Source organism: Callospermophilus lateralis, chromosome 19 (assembly GCF_048772815.1).
Source record: "Callospermophilus lateralis isolate mCalLat2 chromosome 19, mCalLat2.hap1, whole genome shotgun sequence".
Classification (NCBI taxonomy): Eukaryota; Metazoa; Chordata; class Mammalia; order Rodentia; family Sciuridae; genus Callospermophilus; species Callospermophilus lateralis.
This window is the reverse complement of record NC_135323.1, coordinates 37,838,475-37,851,659: the sequence shown is the minus strand read 5'-3', so window position 1 is coordinate 37,851,659 and position 13,185 is coordinate 37,838,475. Positions and strand designations below refer to the sequence as shown.

General features: G+C 54.7%; 1 protein-coding gene and 1 pseudogene across 7 annotated transcripts in view; one reads left to right on the top strand and one right to left on the bottom strand.

The window, feature by feature from the left end:
- The window catches only part of Chlsn (cholesin), a 118,432-nt gene that overhangs the window by 54,298 nt on the left and 50,949 nt on the right, over window positions 1–13,185 (bottom strand). The window lies entirely within an intron of this gene.
- Window positions 3,129–12,567, top strand: LOC143385380 (uncharacterized; annotated as a pseudogene). Its single transcript, XR_013089460.1, has 2 exons — window positions 3,129–3,279; window positions 11,498–12,567. The product of XR_013089460.1 is annotated as an uncharacterized LOC143385380 (transcript).

Below are 13,185 nucleotides of genomic sequence, written 5' to 3'. Positions count from 1 at the left end.
CGTGGAATTCTAATACAACACCTGGCTTTGTGTCTAGCTTCTCGCTGAGCACACAGCTCAAGGGTTGTGAATGTCATTCCTTTATGTGTGGATGGACCACACGGCTGACCCACTCCCTGGATGGGGCATTTGGTTGCACACTCTGTTTGGCTGTGGGAAAGGTGCTGCTGCGGGCACTCATGTGCAAGACCTTGGGTGGGAGGAGGGCCTTCCTGGCACCGCATGTGAAGATGGGACAGTCAGGAACCAGTCTGTTCTTACAGAGTACCTGGAACATGGAAAGGAGCAGAAGAGGGGACGAAGTGTGCCTTGTTGGCTGAGTGACCACCCAGATGACCTAGGGTAGGTGTTCCTCGAGGTGCCAGGGAAGGAAGCCACACCCTCACTTACTGCCCCTCTGTTTATTTCCTGTATGCAGTGTCCTTTTACCCCCTCAAATGGTGTTCCCCAGAACAATCTTTGCTTACCCTGATCCTGCACTTAGCTTCAAGGGCTCTTGTGTGGTGGGCCCTAAGAGTAAAGGGCCACAAACACACGGTCCAGGGGCCCTGTCATCCTGAATTCCTAACTCCCAGTCAGAGCAACTGTTCAAGCCAGCGCCCCTACTGCTAACAGCCCCAGGCATGAACACAGGTGCCAGGCCACACACAGTTTATTCAGCACAATTACGCACCATGGGCCAGGTGAGGACAGTGCACTGGGCCAGCGGTGTTCAGTCTTCCAGGAGCTCAGAGCCTTCCCACAGGCCAAGTGTCCCTGAGGAAAAGCCCATCTGCTCTGCCAGGCCTCGGTGAGGCCCCAGGGCCTAAGCTCCTGGAACTGGGAGACAGGATGCCCTTTCTAGGGAAGCCCACACTTCATAGAAGTCTGTGGACAACAAACACTGGGGCAAAGCTGGCCGTGCCTCCACAGGGGTGGCCACTACCTGGGGCGGGGCTGTCCCCACAGGGCTCCTGCCTGGGCCTGTTCATTGGTCCCTGGCAGTGGTGACACCAAGCAGTGCCCGTGACAGGCCAAAGGATGGGTTCCTGGAGGGGATGACAGCATAGATTTCATCCCTTCAGCCAGGGACAGGGCATGACATCCAGAGGACAAGCAGCAGGCTTCAGGACAGGAGTTTGTTCCCTTCTTTACAGAAGGGAAACCAAGGCCAGGAAGGTGTGGAGGCTGGTTTACCAAAGGGCATTGGCAAGTGGGTGACCAGGCCAGACCCCAGGGCTCCCCACCCCACTTCCATGCCCTGCTCAGTCCACTGTGGGGAAGCCCAGGCACCAGCAGGGTAAGGAGACCCATGGGAGGAATGACTGGCCCCTGACTCCCAGCACTTGCTGTTTCTAGAAACCCCACCCACCCTCATTTAGGGATCCTCACAGCAGTCCCACATTCCTGAGCGCCCTTCATGATGGGTGGGGCAGAGGCCCATTCCCCAGGGATCACTTACTCAGGGGCCAGGCACACAGGGCTGGGAGTCAGGGACCATTCTGCAGGCTGGGGTAGAATGTGGGTTTGTGGAACTATTGAAAGCCACCAAGAAAGCTAGAGCAGAGGCCACACAAACAGACGTAGGGTCACATGTGAAACACCAGTGGTCACTCTCAGCCGAACTGGGTGCTCAGTGGCTCTTGGTGGGTCTGCACCCCACCTGTGCTCAGGCCAGGTACCTACCAGAGGCTGACATGCACTGTGACCCATTGGACAAGCTGCCTTCACCTCAGGGCTGACACACAGCAGGTGGGCAGTAGGTGCCAGAGGGTCTGGTGATAGCCCCGAAGGGCAGACAACCCCTGCGGCGACAGCAGGAGAACCACTGCAGAGGTCCCCCTCACAACATTCCAAACACTAGGGCTCCACGGCATACATCTGCGTTCCTGGAAAAGACCCTTTGGTCCCTGGGGCAGCCAGTACTCATCACCCTCAGGACTGATAGCCAGGGACTACTCTGGCCACGGAGTGGGCTGGACCAAGGGTCCAGACAGGTTTCCTGTCAAATTCAGGAGGCTGAGGGAAGTGAGGGGCAGTGCCACAGTGAGCACGCCAGGAGAGCTCGGGGCTCTGGGGCAGCACTGCCCTCTTGCAGATCCTACAGGTTTTCTATGATGTGGCCAGTGACCCCCGACAAGCTGGGTGCAGCCTAAATAGTCCCTGAGGGTCCCCTAAAATGGAACAACCTTCAAAGAGAGGTAGGAGCTGGGTGCGGTAATCCCAGTGGCTTGGGAGGCTGAGCAGGAAGGCCACGAGTTCAGAGTCAGCCTCAGCAATTTAGTGAGGCCCCCAGCAACTTGGTGAGACCAATAAAATACAAAAGGGGCGGGGCTGAGGATGTGGCTCTGCGGTTAGGTTAGGTTAAGTGCCCCGGGTTCAATCTCTGATACAAAAACAAAAGGGGGACGGACAGGAGCACCAAGGAGGAAGGACAGGAAGACTATGAGTACCTTAAATTCCCAAGAGGGCCGCCTGAGGAAAAGCCAGAGGAGGAAGTATGCCCAAGCTCTTCACCTCTGTCTGACCAGGCCTCTCTCCCTTCAGATGTGGGGCCTCTGCCCAGGATTCCTCTCTGCCAGCTCCGCAGCCTCCTCAGCAAGGCCAGGCGGAGAGGGCGCTGGGGAACACCCTGTGACGTGCTTTCTGGCGCGTGTCCTGGCACAGCCCACTTCCATGCGGCCCCTGAGTGAAGTTTTGGGTGCCAGTGGCCCCCCAACTCTGCAGTTAGGTCTTGGGTCACCTGGCATCCAGGATGAAGCATCCACTGTCCCAGGTCACCCGGTTGTCAGTGCAGATGGTGGAGACCCCGATCTGGGTGGGGCTGAGGCTGGCCTGCAGCGCAGGCTGAGGGAAGCTCTGCTGGCTCCTGGCTCTGAGCACTTTCTCCATCTGGGTGGGGTTTTAGCTCCTATTTAAAGTTATGAACATTGCTACTCTTTGGGAGGGAGTGTCCCTGAGGGGCCAGCGTGTCCAGAGGAAAGCCCTGGAAGCTCTGGACAGCACAGTGCAACGTCACTTCTCCTGTCTCCACACTGAGCTGCGTCTGACATAGGTTGGTTTGAATGTTTTCCGGGTCACACGGCCAAACCATACGCTGCTTAAAATACAGTGTGTGGTTTTGGTGACTCGCAGCCAATTCCTCTTTTCCTAAGAAGCTGTGGGTTTCTGTGCCTGACTGTTCTCAGTGAGCACAGAGCAACTGAAGGGAGAGCAAGACGGAGGGAGCCTCGCTCCTGAGGAGCTCCAGTTCACATCCCCGGTTCACATCCCCGTGGGGCACCAGGAGCCTCAGCCCAGGTAAGCACTCTGTTCATTTCTTTGGGAAGCACAATGCCGCCCACCGGCCCCCGCCTCTGACTTACCCAGAAGGTCATCAAGGCTGGCTGGGGGCCAGAGCCAGTTCACAGCGATGGGAAGTTTCTTTCTAAAAACCGAAGTATCTTTATGCTACAGGTTGATTCCGTTATAAAAAGAGAATACGACCATTTTCCTAGCCTTTGGCACTAGGAAAGACTGAGTAGGCTGCCCACTTCTTTATTAAGAAAAAGGCAAGAGTGACTCTCGTCGCCTCCTGAAAACGGAGGTGGGGAAAGGTTCAAGGAGGGTCAGAAAGGGTTGATGAAGCTACTGCTGGGTTTTCACTGTTGCACAAAAACCTGGGAAGGGGCTGAACTGATGAAATTCAAAGTTGACAGGAGGCACATCTGGATCAAGTTTTCGTGGCACATGAAATCTGAAAATGAAGCATTCTTTTGGCTGTGGCACGGTGGGGGAAGGAGCCGAGCCGTCCATTTTTCCACCCAGAGGCAGGTGGCAGACAGAGCTTGGGAGGGAACCCTGGGGAGCCAGCAGGCAGGGTTCAGCAGCCCCACAGCGGGCTTGGTGCTCAGACAGGGGTTCAGTGTGAGGCTCCTGCATACGTGCCTGCCCCCAGGGCTCAGTGCAGGTTCATCTCACTTCATAAGAGCTCCACAAGGGTGCTCTGGTGACACTTCATAATGCATTCCTGGGCTTGTCAACTGGCTGGGACCATGGCTGTGGCATTCAAACCCACTGGTCACCCCTGAGGCAACAAGCAATGGCACTGCTGGCTTTCTGGGACCCCGGCAGCGTCTGCTCTTTGAAAGGTAGCTGATGGGAAGGAGAGCCTCGGGCACTTCCTGGTAGGGTGCTGGGCTGGAGGGTGCTGGGCTGAGTGCATGCTCACGCAGCTGCCCCTCCCGAGTCCCTCTGCTGGGGCTTACCCACAGGCTCTGGCTGGCCAGGTGCCTCCAGGTGCTCCCATTCCTGGCTCAGGCAGGCTCCACTGAGGCTTGCTGAGTGAACGGCCGGTCAGAGGAAGCCGGCAGATCTGCAGCGGAAGACCTGAGCAGCAGAGGGCAGGCTGCTGGGAGGGGTCCACAAATGGCCCTGTGAAAGCACTCAGGACACAGGAGCTCGCACGAAGGGAGGGCTGCCCAGGCTCTTGTGAACACCCTCATGCCCTGCAATCCAGGCCAGGCTCCTGGGATACCCTCCCTTGGAGTTCCTGTTAGGGCAGACACCATGCTGTGCAGCAAGAGAAGGAAACGGTCAGGGCAGCCAGGTCCTCAGGGCTGGATCAAGGTGCTCCGCTCAGCAGTGGGGCAGGATTCCACAAAGCCAACATGGGCCAGGGTCACAGAGGCCACCGGGAAGCCAACGAAAAGCCATAATACCAAACACCTTCTCTCTGGCTAAAAGAGTGGCCCTCCTTCTTCACCAGTTACAGCCCTGCCTGCACTCCAGCCTGCCACCACACAGGCTGACTCCTACCCAAACCCCGAGCCCCACATAGGTTCTAACACTCCAAGCGGGCAGCTTAAGCTATCTGACCTCAGGGTTCCTGGTGGCCTTGCCACACACATCCACGATGACAGAAATGACATCAGCTCCAGCTTGCAGGGTCTGAGTAAATACGGGCCCGGGAGCTCACATGCCTGCCCCCAGCCCACTTTTGGGGAAGAGTCGCGGCACACAGCATGCGGCACAGATGGGGCCCACAGGCCTTCAAAGGGGCACAAGTGCTGCCTCTAGACCCAATTCTCCACCCTTTCCTGCTTGCTCATCTGTCTAATCTGTACCTCGGATGGTCAGGGTATAGGAATGCTTCTTGTGGAGGAAGGGTGTTTGAAAAACAGGACTTGAATAAAGCAAAGAGCTCTCTGTAGCCTCATTCTTGAACATCCCCCTGCCGAGGAGGGATGTGTGTTAGGATTTCTTGAAGGAGGGGACTCAGGTGTCCAACAATGTGGTCTGTTCATGGTAATGCTGGGCCACACCCTGCAGGAGCACTGTGTGCCCTCAGGTCCTCTGTCCAGGAGACGGATAGATCAGCCAGGGCACTGCTGACAGTCTGGATGCTCCATGGCACACAGGACCAGTTCCAAATCTCCTAGAAGCATGTGAGCACACATGTGTAGGAGTCTGCATGTTGGTGTATGCTGTGTGTTTCGTGTGTGTGCATGTGTCTATGCGTGAGACACAGAAGGCACATATGTTTTCTTTGGAAGAGTCAAGAAAAGGAAAATGGAAACCTCTTTTATCCCGATCCTTCAATGAGGTCATTTTTCCCAATACCTAAAATAGAGGCTCAAACAGTTCCTGGAACTGCACAGCCACAGGACCATGAGGGTGGAGGAGGCAGGACAGAGGGGAGCCGTCCGAGTTTCCTTCACCACTTGTCCAGACCTGTGGGCTGGGGATTAAGAACTGGCAGCCTTCAGCTGACCCCCCACAGGCCCCCAGATATTAGTTCAAGACCCTCTCTGAGACTGCACCTCTATTCAAAGCTAGCCAGAGGCTGGTTGTGCAGGACCTCAGGCCATGTATGCAACAGACACAGTGAGTCATCAGGGGTCAGTCCCAGGCTGGAGGACCAGAGACTGCAATGTTTGGACCAGAAGGTGCTAATATAGCCAAGCCCTGTGGAGGGAGGAGGTGCCGCAGGAGGAGGCTCGTGGGGCCCCGCAGAGCACAGGAACAGAGTTTCACGAGAGGGGCCTCTCTGCAAAGGCAGTTCAAGCTTTTTCTGTGCTCTATCTCGGAACCTGGCCCCTGACCCACCTTCCACCATTCCAATAACAGAGACACACTTTCACAGGCCCTCAGTATCCTCAGCTGGTAGGAAGAAAAACAAGAAAACTACAATTCCCAAAAGATTCAAATCTGAGACCAATGGGACCATAGAGACAGACCTCATATGGCCCTGCACCCCGGCCAAGCAACACCAAGGCCACTTAAATTGTGTGCTGTCTGTATACAGGGCCCACGAACCACACAGGAGACTGCTGACCTCACTGGCTAATGCTCTTTTTGCACAGAAAAACAACCTGTGAGCCTTTCCCAGCGATTTATAAAAGCAAGTACAGGCTGGAATGGATCTGTAAGAGCAAAAGTTCAGAGAGAGCTTAATGTCCACAGAGCAGAAAGGCTTAGTAATTAATTGTCACAGCACAATTACAATTAGCCATTAATAATGACAATATAAACTAGGAAGCAAGAAAACACTCAATAAACTGTGTGGAGATGGAACTGGCAGAACTCACAACAGATGTGAACTCTGCCACCTACAACAGATGCCATGGAGAGGCACGAGAAAACACAGTACCTGAGGCAGGCAAGGGATACCCTGATGTCCCCTGGAGGAGCACATGTGTAGAAGGAAAGAGTACCCTGCTTCCCTGCACGGGCCCTTTAGGAAACTCTAGCCCGCATTCCTGGGATGGGGGTGGCCTCACCTCCTGCTTTCCAACCCTGGGGAGTACATGCTCACCTCCAGGAACCACCCTGACGGCTGTGCAAGGAGCACGGCAGCCAAGCGCTGCTGGGAGCACGGCACACCCACGGAACAGGCCTGGGAGTGCCAGCAGCTCCCCAGGGACCCAGGGATGCCAAAGCCCTTCTGTAGGGGTGAAGGAAGGTTCCAGAGCCCCTGATTCTTGGCCTGAGACTTGATGCTGTGGAGTGCAAGTTCCCCTTCTAGGGAATTTTGGGGCTCAATTAAAAACCTTTGCTTTTACTCAAGTTAAAAGTATAGATTCCAGCAGGAATGTGGGGTGGCGCAGCCACCTCGGGAGACCCTGTAACCTTACACTGACCTGAGGATGCAGCAACGCTGCTCTTAGAGGTGGGCCCCAGAAGAAAGCAAGCACATGCTCTCTTAAGAACCTATTTGTGGGGCTGGGGCTGGGGCTCAGGAGTAGAGTGCTCGCCTAACACGTGCAAGGCGCTGGTCTGATCCTCAGCACCACCTAAAATTAAATAAATAAAATAAAGGTTAAAAAAAAAAGAACCTACTTGTGCACTTTTAACGCAGCTTTATGACAGCCACTGGTGACCCAGTCTAATTCTACTGAGGCTGCATAGCCACAGAAAGGAGTGACCACTGGCGCCCAACATCATGGAGGCCCCTCATGTGCATCACACAAGGGAGAGGGCTGGACCTGAAGGTGCCACACTATGCCATCATGTGTCAGTCTGGAAGGGGGAGGGACTCCAGCTGCACCTACCTTCTGTGGAAACTGAGGTCTAAGTGACAGCAGTCATGAAGCGCGTCTCACATGTGCTGGGAGGGCGGGGGCAGCTGGGCCTGCACTCCTGGAGCCTGAGCTGGCCGGGTGTGCAGGCTCAGCCCCACTATCTCTTGCTCTCTCCCCATCTTGCTTGTCCCTTTTGGTGGGGGCAGGAAGGTGAGGGTGGAGCAAGGGGAGCGAGACTGCCGAGGCCAATGAACAGCCCAGGATACAATGAAGCCAGGAGGTTGTATGGCAAGGATGGAATTGTGGATGCTTCAGGAAAAATGCCCCCATGTTTCTGTTTTACTGTCTTCACTCAAAAAGGAAAAGTCAAGGAGTGAGGTGGCCCCGCTGGGCAGACATGGGAGTCACCACATCTGGCAGGGCATGGCCTCGGGCTGCCCGGGGGAGCTCAGCCCTGCCACCTTGGGGTACATGGTCCAGGGCCACCAGGATCCAAGGGAGTAAGCACCCAGGCAGGATACAGGGAGGAAAGCGTGGTGCTCACAGAACTGGGGACAGAGTTGAAGGCACCTGGTACTCCTCACCAGTCAGGCCTCAGCAGGACTGGACCCAGCGGAGCTTCAGCTATCACTGGGAGGACCCCATGCTACAGGGCCCAGGAAGGAGGATGGAGGTGGGCCCACCTGGGTCTCCATGGCATGTGCACAAGCAAATTCCACCCTGATCTCAAGGAACTCTAAGCAAAAGCACAAGAGCCAACACTGGTGGAAACACCACCGGAGCAGGACTTGGCAAACCCAGCTGTCAGCACCAGGCACTACCCCCAGGAGGGCTCTCAAGTGGCCTTTCTTTCCTTCTATGTCCCAGCCCTGGAAGTGGGTGCTCCAGTGCCTGCTGCACAGCCAAGACAGAGTCCCATGCATTAAGGTGACCCTCCACAATAAGCTGCAGTGAAGCCAGAACACCGAGGTCCCACACGGGGAAGGCAGGAAGATACCACAGCAGCGGCTCTCAGCCACCTGAGCAAGCTCACCCTGGGGAGAAGCTCATGTATGGCAAGAAGCTGCCTGAGGCCTCTCCCAGGGGGCCAGAGCACCCTCCAGGAGGCTCAGGGCCAATGCAGACGCTACCCTTCCCTTGTTCATCAGGCTGGGAACCAGGGCCTGGACAAATCAGAGCAGAGCTGACTGCCATGAACCAGGATGGCACATGACAGTGACATACACAAGCCACAATGCCGCCCACATGGCACTGTCCACAAGGCACTGACCAGATGCAGAGGTTGGACGTCTGGACTGCAAATCTGTCTCCTGGCCTGCAGTCAGTGTGCGGAAGCCTTCTTGCTATTTTGCCTGTTGAGATGATCATTGCAAATAGCTTCCTCCTAGTCTGGTCGTGAGTCTTAATTTGCACACCACTTGGGTCCTTAAGCACTGGCAGATGGAATACATCACAATCCACTGCCAGCTTTCCATCTGAAGAGCCACACACACACCCAGGGAATGGGTGACCCATGTGGCCCCTGCAGGCCTGTGGGATGAAAGCTGGCCAATGGGGGTGCCACCAGGGTTCCCAAACACCAAAGCACATCGAAGTCAAGCCCACACTGTAATGAGGAGCAGAGGTACTCCTGTGGCTCGTGGGCTGTCCCCACCCCAGCCTAAAATGAACAAGGTAGCTGAGGCGGGAGAGCGTCTGGCAGAAAGAGGCAGGTCCGGCCCAGAAGCTCAGACCTGTAAGGCGCATGAACAGAGCGAGGGGCCTTTCCCTGGGCTCCAGTTCTGGTGATGGTAGGCTTTGCTACATACTGAAAGTCCAAAAAGAAAAAAGACTCTTGTGCACAGCCAGAGTAGATGGCCACACAGGCCCAGCCAGTCCCTCTGTGCTCCCCAGCACTCGGGAGCCCCCAGGCATCTCACAGAAGCCAAAACAGATATGCTCCAGAGCAAGTCACTCTGATTTGCAAATTATTTCTAAATATAAGTGTTCAAGTATGACACCCAACGCTCCTGTTCAGAGATAATCAGAGATAGAAACTGAAAGATAAGTTTGAAAATACCTATAAGAAAGGGGTACTATAATGGGAACCGTTTTAAAAATGTCACATTTTTTAAAAATCACAAAAGAACCTCTTCTAATAAGAAACACAAAAATTAAAATTTAAAACTAGGAAGATGGTTTTAGTAGCCAACTAGCCACAGATAGAGAGAAATACCATGGCCTGAAAGACAGGCCTAAGGAAAGTCCTTGGTCAAAGTCCAGCACATTTGGTCCAAGTCAAGAAGGAAAGGGGAGAGGAAGGGAAGAGGAGATATCTGAAGACATGACCAAGTCACTAGGCCACCAACATGAGAAGCCCAGTGAGTCCCTGGCAGGATAAACAGTCGTTCTAGAATTCTGACCCCAGAGGAGCCATCAAATGTTTAGACTGGCAACTCTACAAGGCCGTGGAGGCAGAAAGCACTCAGCCTGGACAGAGCCGAGCTGCAGGAGGAGGGACTGCCGAGCAGGGGCAGTGGGGTGGGCAGTCCCGACACTGACCAGGAAACACAGGTGCACGGCGGGTTGAGAGGGAACTGGTTACAACTCAGGACACGACACACTGTGGACCTCACACTTTCCCAGAGAGGGCAACACCGAGTACTGTCCGAGTTTGGTTCAAAGATCCTGAAGGCTCCTGTCCAATCGACTGGACATTATACAGCTGCCAGACCCATGAGACAGACAAGTGTGTGTGTACAGAAGGGTATCAGTGACACTAGTGGGAAGCCAGTGACAGATCTATGTATGCAAAGATCCTCTGACTTGAGAACAGAACGCAGACACAGTGAACACCTCCACGCACACAGCAAACTCTTCTGCTAGTTGGCCATAGCCAGGGAAAGAGGCCGTTCACATCCACTCAACCCGCGAGCCGTGTCTGTGATCTGTGCTGCAATGTGGGCACCTGCTAGGCCGGGCCCACGGCAGGACATGCTTGGACACACAGGAACGCACCCGCTCAAGTGTGGTCGAGTCCACCCAGACAAGCCAACCGTCCTCAGAGAAAACAAACCTGGCTGGGTCACGCTGGCCCATTATGCTTCCAATTTTATTGTTCTCAATTTCCTGTCAGTGAACAGCAATGTTATCTCCCAGCCTCATCTGCTATTTAGTTAAAATTTAAAAGGAGAGAGGGGACATATGTATGGAAACCAAATAATCTCAGTCACTAAAGATGGGCTCATAGAGGTTATTTAAAGCCCGAACCCCAGGAATTTACAGCTTGCTGTAATAAAGCCACTCCTGGTGAAAGGGCAGAGGCTGGCAATCCCCAGGTAGACAGCATCCAAAACATGCCACTCCCTGGGTCCCCAGTGTCTATGTTGAGTGGTAAGAGGCCCCTAATGGGGGTAGGAATTGGCTAGGATTTCTCTGGATTTCTCAGAATTTCTCAGGGGCCCAAAGCCAGACTCTTAAGTGCCAAGGCCTGTCCTGCCTCTGAGCAACGCACATTCTGGGCTGTTCCCTGGACATGCGGAGCCAGGACCAAAATAAGCAGGAGCACTGGGCCACTCAAAATTGGCACTCCTCAAACTCTACTCCCCAGAAGCCACTGACTAAGCGCCCCTCTGGGGAGACAGCCACTGCTCCCAAGAGTCCGCTTACAGGGGCACGTGCTGAGTCACTCATCCCAGGAGAATGCGACCGCACTCAAAGAAGCCTTTTAGCCTACAAGTGATGAGGTTCTCTGGGCAGGGGCGAGGGTGGCAGAAGGGGTGCTCAGAAAGATGGGGGCGGGGTCCTCACTCCCCACCTTCACACCACAGCACTGGCCCTGGCTCTGTGGGTTCCATGAAGGACGCTTGCTGGAGCTCCCAAACCTGCACCCACTTACCCCAAACTCCTTCCTTCTGAGCAAGCTGGCCTCCCTGGCGGGCTGGAGGCAGGAGTTCTCTGGGAACACTGTCCCCTCAGAAAGTGCTCACCCCTCTCAGGCTAGCCCCATGACTGTCCAGCATGTGCTTCTATTACAGGTCCAACAGCTGCCCCCCAAATGGACTCCCACAACATGTCCTGGATTCGGTACCCAAGCCATGTGTCCCCAGCCGTGGAAGATGTCATTGCTGCACAAAGTGTCATCTCCAGGTGCATGCATGTGTATATTGTTCTGCTTGTACCGCTGAGCTTGGTGACGGGGCTCTTCAACCTGATCACTTTCATTCGGAACCATGGCAAGCTGGTGGCCCTGGACATGCTGCTCTCAGGCCTCACGGTCACAAGTATCCTGGTGACACTGCTGTCACTCAATGCTGCCAGCAGGCCTGACTACATACTCACAACCAACCTGCACTGTGGGGTCCTCTCCTTCTTCTCCAATATGTGCTATTTCAATGCCCAGTACCTGCAGGCGGCCATGCTTGTCCTGTTTCTATTGCCGGGTTCCTCGAGCTACCTGCTCACAGGGGCCCAGGGCACCTGGAGGCCTCTGGCAGGCCTGGCTGCCATTTGGGGCTGCGCTGTCTGCAGCTCTCTGGTTGTGGTATCCCTGCTGGGTACATCCAGAGAGCTGCACCAAACCACCCTGTGCCAGGTGGATCCCCTGACGGCCTGGCCCGAGTACGAAATTGTTAAGTTCAGCCTGGGCTTTGGGCTCGCCCTCGTTCTCAAGCTGGTTCTCCCCCTCCTGCTCTCTGCTAAACTGGCCTGGCGGACAGCTCTCACCCGGAGGGACACCGCCTCTGCACGCTGGGTGGTACTGGCCATCACTCTGAACATGTTTGCCTGCCGACTCTTCTCCAGCACAGTGCTCCTCCAACGGGCCAGGCGAAAGATGCAGAGGGACATAGGCTCCCCGCGGGATGAGCTGCTCATGAACCTGGCAGAACTGGTCCTGTCTGGGGAGAGCTGTGTGAACTCCCTGTTTACCCTCGTCTTCCACAAGCCCTGCAAGCTCATGCTGCTGGACGCCCTAGGGCGCCTCACACAGAGGTGCAGAAGAGGAGGCACCAACAACAGTGTCTCCTAGAACAGGACAGGGACTGGGTCTGATCCTGCCTTCTGGCATGAGCCACAGGGAAAGCAGCAGAGCCTTCTTGGTGTTTAAAATACCCGTTTGCTGAAACAGGCCCTCCTGGGAAGAGCCAATGGGGATGACACAAGTGTTGTGAGAGTGCTTACTAAAAATGAGCATTCTGGCATTCAACTCTATCTATTCAGAGGCACCATGGTTTCTTGACCTGCGCCAACAATCACAACTCAAGGGACCCTGCACATCAAGGACACAGTGACGTGAGCGCAGAGACTGGCCACAGACGCATCTCCATCTGGCTGAAGTGCTCTGTGATGGGGACTAAGCAATGTTTGTCTACTGGCTGGCATCTTTTTTTTTTTAATCTTTATTTTTATTTTTTATGTGGTGCTGAGGATGGAACCCAGTGCCTCATGCATGCTAGGCGAGCACCCTACCACTGAGTCACAACCCCAGCTGGTTGGCATCTTTCTCTACCCCAACCAAAAGACAAAACGGGAATCTTAAAAATAAAAGTATTTTCCAAATAACTTTACAGTCATATTATGATCTGGTCCGAACCGTTGCTGTGGTCAGCTTTCAACACTGCCAGGAAGTCTGAGCAACAGAAATCTTGCCAAGAACAAAAAAGGTTAGTTTTAAAACTGCCATCACCGCGGAAGCTCTGGGAGTATCCCCTCAAGCTGAAACACC